Here is a 6000-nt window from a genome sequence, read left to right on the forward strand (position 1 = left end):
GTCCAATTTGCAAAAGCATAGATTTGATCACATCAACCTTTTATTTAAAAATTGTCAATGAGGGGCACCTGGGTGGCTCAGTCAGTTAAGTGTTTGCCTTAGGCTCAGGTTATGGTCTTGGGATCCTGGGATCCTGGGATCCAGGCCCATGTCATGTTCCCTACTCAGCAGGGAGTCTGCTTCTTCCTCTCCCTCTGCTTCTCCCCCTGCTCATTCTCTTTCTCTCTCTCTCAAGTGAATAAATAAAATCTTTAAAAGAAAATTTTAAATGACTCCTCATTGCTTATAGAAACAATCTAGAATAGTCTAGATTTAGTCTCCCATCCAAGTTCTAGAACTAGCTAGCTGTATCTTTGCAGTATTTTCTGTTTCCCTCCTTTAGCTTTGTTCAAACTCACTATTGCTTTTTCCCAGTTTGTGTTTTCTTAAGTGCATGCTTCTTATTATACTGCCTTTATTTCTGGAATACTATTCTCCATATATTCAAATTCTGTCCATATCACATTGTTGAAATTACAGTTTCAAAATCATAACCATTTCTTTACCAAGTAGACTAATTTAAAGCTTATCTAAAATGTCTTATTCTTTTGAACTCCTTATAACACACTGAGCACCTTCTTTCTTGTGGCTTTGGTCACTTCCTGCCTTGCATAGCATTGATTAATATTCATTCATCTTCTGTACTAGAATGTATTGGTTATTTAATCTTTGTATCTCCAAACATCTTCCACATTGCCTTGCAAAAAGTAGTCGCTCAAGAAATAAGAGGTTTCTGAGTGATAATCCTTAAAATTATTAGAAAGCCTCAGTGTAAAATATATGCTTAAAATTACATTATCTAGAAAAGAATTAGAATTGATAGACAAGAGCTCAAGTATAACACTTCGGAGGGAAAGCTCTATAGCAGGTCCTGCAAGGTAGCTGAGATTTATAGATTTAACCTTCCCACTCTTACCTGGAAGAGGATGTGGGTGCAGTTCTTTGCCAGTTGTGATGGGAAATGGACAATTTAAGTTAATAATTTAGGCTTTTGTGAGTTTTTGCACATTTTATATGAAGAGCTTAATCTAGAAAATGTTTAAAGTTTTTTTAAATCAACTTGTTTATAAGACATTTCAGAACTATATAAAACACTGATTAAAGAAATTGAAGATGGCACAAACAAATGGAAAGATAGTTCATATTCATGGATTGGAAGGACAAATATTGTTAAAATGTCCATACTACCCAATCTATAGAATTAATGCAAATGCTATCAAAATACCAACAGCATTTTTTCACAGAACTAGAACAAGTAATTCTAAAATTTGTATGGAACCACAAAAGACCCCAAGTAACAAAAGCCATCTTGTAAAAGAACAAGACGGGGGGTATCGCAATCCCAGATTTCAATATACACTGCAAAGCTGTAGTAATCAAGATTGTATGGTACTGGCACACAAATAGACACAAGGATCTATGGAGCCGAAGAGAGCCCAGAAATAAACCCATACTTATATGGTCAATTTATCTTTGACAAATGAAATGAGGAAAACAATGGGAAAGAGTTTCTTCAACAAATGGTGCAGGAAAAACTTTTGCATGCAAAAGTTTAAAACTGAGGCGCTTTCTTACATCCTATGCAAAAATAAACTCAAAATGATAGAAGACTTAAATGTGACACCTAAAACCATAAAAAACCTAGAAGAGAGCATAGACAGTAATTTTTCTGACAGTAAATTTTCTGACAGTAAATTTTCTGACAGTAAATTTTCTGACAGCAACATTTTTCTAGAAATGTTTCCTAAGGCAAGAGAAACAAAACCAAATTAAACTATTGGGACTACACCAAAATAAAAAGCTTCTGCACAGCAAAAGAAAGAGTCAACAAAACAAAAAAGACAACTTATTGAATGGAAGGAGATATTTGGAAATGACATATCTGATGAGATTAGCTTCAAAAGTACTTAATACAACTGAACACCCAAAAACCTAGTAATCTGATTAAAAATGGGCAGAAGACATTTCTCCAAAGAAGACACATAGAAGGCCAACAGACCACAATATGAACATTCCTCAAAAAAATTAAAAATAAAATTACCATATGATCCAGTAATTCCACTAATGGGTATTTACCCAAAGAATATGAAAACTGTAATTCAAGAAGAAATATGCACCTCTATGGTTATTGCAGCATAAAAGCCAGATAATGGAAGCAACCCAGTGCCCTCCATAAATGAATGGATAAAGAAGTTGTAATAAGCACACACAGATGCACACACACACTGGAATATTATTCAGTCATAAAAAGAATGAAATCTTGCCATTTGCAACAACATGGATGGATCTAGAAGTATAATGCTCATTAAGATAAGTCAGAGAAAGACAAATGCCATATGATTTCAATTACATGTAGAATTTAAGAAACAAATCAAATGAGCAAAGAAAAAAGAGATAAACAAAAGAACAGACTTAAACATAAAGAACAAACTGGTGGTTACCAATGGAGAGGTGGAGGAAGAGTGAAATAGGTAAAGGGATTAAGAATACACTTCTTGTAGGGGTGCCTGGGTGGCTCGGTGGGTTAAGGCCTCTGCTTTTGGCTCAGGTCATGGTCTCGGGGTCATGGGATCGAGCCCCGCATCAGGCTCTCTGCTCAGCGGGGAGCCTGCTTCCTCCTCTCTCTCTGCCTGCCTCTCTGCCTACTTGTGATCTCTGTCTGTCAAATAAATGAATAAAATCTTTAAAAAAAAAAAAAGAATACACTTATTGTAATGGGCACTGAATAGTGTATAGAATTATTGAATCATTATATTGTACACCTGAAATGAATACAACAGTGGATGTTAACTGACATTTTAAAAAAGTAATGGAGACTGATGGCACCTAATGTTAAAGAAATGCCATCACTGGTAATATACAGACTGGCTCTGAGAGCCACCTATTGAAAAAGCTGAGGAATAATGACAACTATTCAGGCAACAAATTTCAGGAGAAACTCAATTGTCTCAAAAGCCCTTTTTAATTCCACTACTAGTTTTCATGAACAAATTGTCATTTGTATTGTAATGTTTACTGTATGTTACTGTAATGTTTTTCTTTTGTGATATATTATCAGAGCACATATAAAATAATAACATGAATAAAAACAAAAAAGATTCAGAACTCAACACTGTTGGAGAAGTTTGATGCAGTCAATCCTTATCTATCTTTATTTATATTTAAACTATGAAGTAAAGTTCTACAATGAAATCAGGGCATTGTTCCAATGTTATAAGTTTAATAGGTAAACTGAGGGGAGTATGAGTACTTTAATGGAATGAAGATGTCTCATTTCAAAGGCATAGTCATCAAGAGGTAACTTTTCATCAAGAGGAAATTCTATCATAGATTTCCAGTCAGGATCTGTTCACAAAGAACTCTGTCAATATTATGCCAATCTCTCTTGATTTCTAAAATAGTACTCATCTTGATTAATAGATATTTAACAAACAATAATTTATTTCCTTCAAAGGAAATTAGTCCAATATTTGGTTCAATAAATAATTTTTACATTGTCCTAAGTTGCCTTAGATGATTATTTATTTATCAACAATCTTTGCATTCTGTATCATTATTCTTAGGATACCTTCCAAGCTCCTGAAATGGCCTTATGCTCTCACCAGCAATTTTCATTCTCCAAAAAGACTGACTTTTGAATTTTCTCAGTGGGTCATGCCTACCATACTTTAAAAACATGACCTTATAATTCTTCATTCACCCGGCCATTCAGAGGTGTATTTTCTGTCTTCTTCCCCTGAATCTGGGCTAACTTGTACTGCTTTGACTAAAAGAGTTTGATTTAAATAATACAATGAGTTCATAAAAGGTTATGTGGCTTGAGGTTGGTTTTCTCCTGAAACAATTGGTTTTAGAATACTCACTTCTGGAACATTCCTTCTCAGAACCCACCTGCCATGCTGTGAAGCCCAGGCCACGTGGAGAGACCTTGAGTAGATGATCCAGTCAAATCCCCAAGCTAAGCTCCCAGCTGACAGCCAAGATCATCTTTCAACCATGTGCTCAGCCAACTTGGATGTCTATTCCTTCTAAGCCTTCAGATGACTCTGGCTCCACCACTATCTTACTGTAAGCCTGCGAGCCTCCAATCAAGAACCACTCAGCTAAGCCCATTCAATCTAAAAACTCTAAGAGATAATAATAATAATTTGTTGTTTTTGCTGCTACATTTTGGGGTCATTTGTTATACAATCACAGTATCTAGAACAGTCTCCTTTCCCACCACAGGCTTTCAAAAGGTATTTTTCTCTTCCTGAATGGTTTTTCTGACCACCCCCCACCCCCCACCCCATGCTGTCCCCACTTTTTTGCATGGCTAACTCCTATTGATTTTTTAAATCAAGCTTAATATTTACTTATTCACCAAAATTTCCCTGGCCATCTACCTTGGGCTCATTCTCCGTCTTATTATTTCATACACTGTGAAGTTCTTGACAATGGTAATAGAGTTCAAGTTGGGGAGTGATTCTATGTGTCATCTCTCCTATTAAACTCTATGGATGCAATCATCCCATACCTTAGTATAATATAAGGGACGTTCTGGGGTCACTAAATACTATCAAAGTCCTTTTTGAGAAGGACATGGAAAAATTTCAGTCCAGTCTGGTAATCTAGGTCAGTTAGTGAAATATTAAAACAAAAAAAGCCATTCAGAGTTGGAACTGTCTCTCTTCTTAGCTTAGGCTTGTCTCTGGCTGGGATGCCTACAGTAGGGGAGGGAAGTGAGCTGTCTTTTCTGCCCTCAGTCACTTTCTTCTACATAAACAAAAACTTTCTGGCCTTCCAAGGTCAAACTGTGGAAAGAGTAGGTTAGGAAGAAGGATAGTATAATGTGGCTGGTACAGATATCATCTGACCTGGGGGTATGTAGCCCATACACAATTGCTGGTTCTTTCTCTTTAAAAGCCATTTCAGGGGAGTTTCGCAGAGACCCTCCATCAGCAGATCTTCAGACTATATTTCTTTTAACAAGTGAAATCAGTGCCTCTCCTTTAGCTGTGGGCTTACTACTCCCTCCTCAGTCCTTGCGTTCTTGGTGCTTCAGAAAAATAAAAACCAGACCCGCAAGAGACCAAGTGACCCTTGGAGAAGTAGGAGAACTCGGATTTATTTTACACCAGTGGACCCAGATGAACTTGTACTTGAACTTCTGGGCCCCGGAAAACAGGGTTATGGGCTTCTATAGGGGACTGCAGGCAGTTAGGTTCCAAGAGCCATGCTGACTGCCGATAGGTGGGTTTAAACTTGGGGAGAAGGGGCTGCTTTAGGCGGGAAGAGTAGCACAGGAGGCCTGTGGCAGGAAGCCTATTTACAGAAGCAGAAATGGTTGGTTATTTCTTGCTCCCCGTAGGGCTTATGGTTATCTCTAGCTTATTATTAGCAACTTTTCATCTTCTGGGGCCTCCTGGCCTGGGCCTTCCCTGGGTAATTTTCCTCTTCACTGGTAGTGTGATTTCTTTCTGTTGGGATTGTATTACTCTCAGGTTGTTCAGGAGTTCTCTGTCTCTCTTCTTCTCCTCCTTCTCCTTCTCCTTCTCCTTCTCCTTCTTCTTCTTCTTTTTATTTAACCAGGACTCCTATTGTGAGGGAAACATTTAGCGCCCAAGAAACAAGAACAGTTAAGTCCCTCTCAACTGAACTCCCAAGTTCTCACACTACTTCATGCTTCAGGCTCATCTGGCCAATCCCTTTTATTGTCAGACTTTTCAAGTGTGAGTCAGATGTTCTTACACAGATTTCTCAAATGCCAGGGGGCACACGCCAAGTTCCCTCAGTAAAACCCTTCTCAACTGGCAAGCTCCCTCCTTACCATAGTGGATGGGAAATGGGGAAAGACTGTGAGCCTGCAGCATCTCTCCCCAGAGATGTCTTTCTCCTTATTTTCCAAACTTTGATTCACCCTAAAGCATTTACATATCTTTGTATGGGGAGTGAGACCCAGAAAGTCCCAAGATGGGTTTT

This window comes from Mustela erminea, chromosome 1 (genome assembly GCF_009829155.1).
Source record: "Mustela erminea isolate mMusErm1 chromosome 1, mMusErm1.Pri, whole genome shotgun sequence".
NCBI classification, from domain to species: Eukaryota; Metazoa; Chordata; class Mammalia; order Carnivora; family Mustelidae; genus Mustela; species Mustela erminea.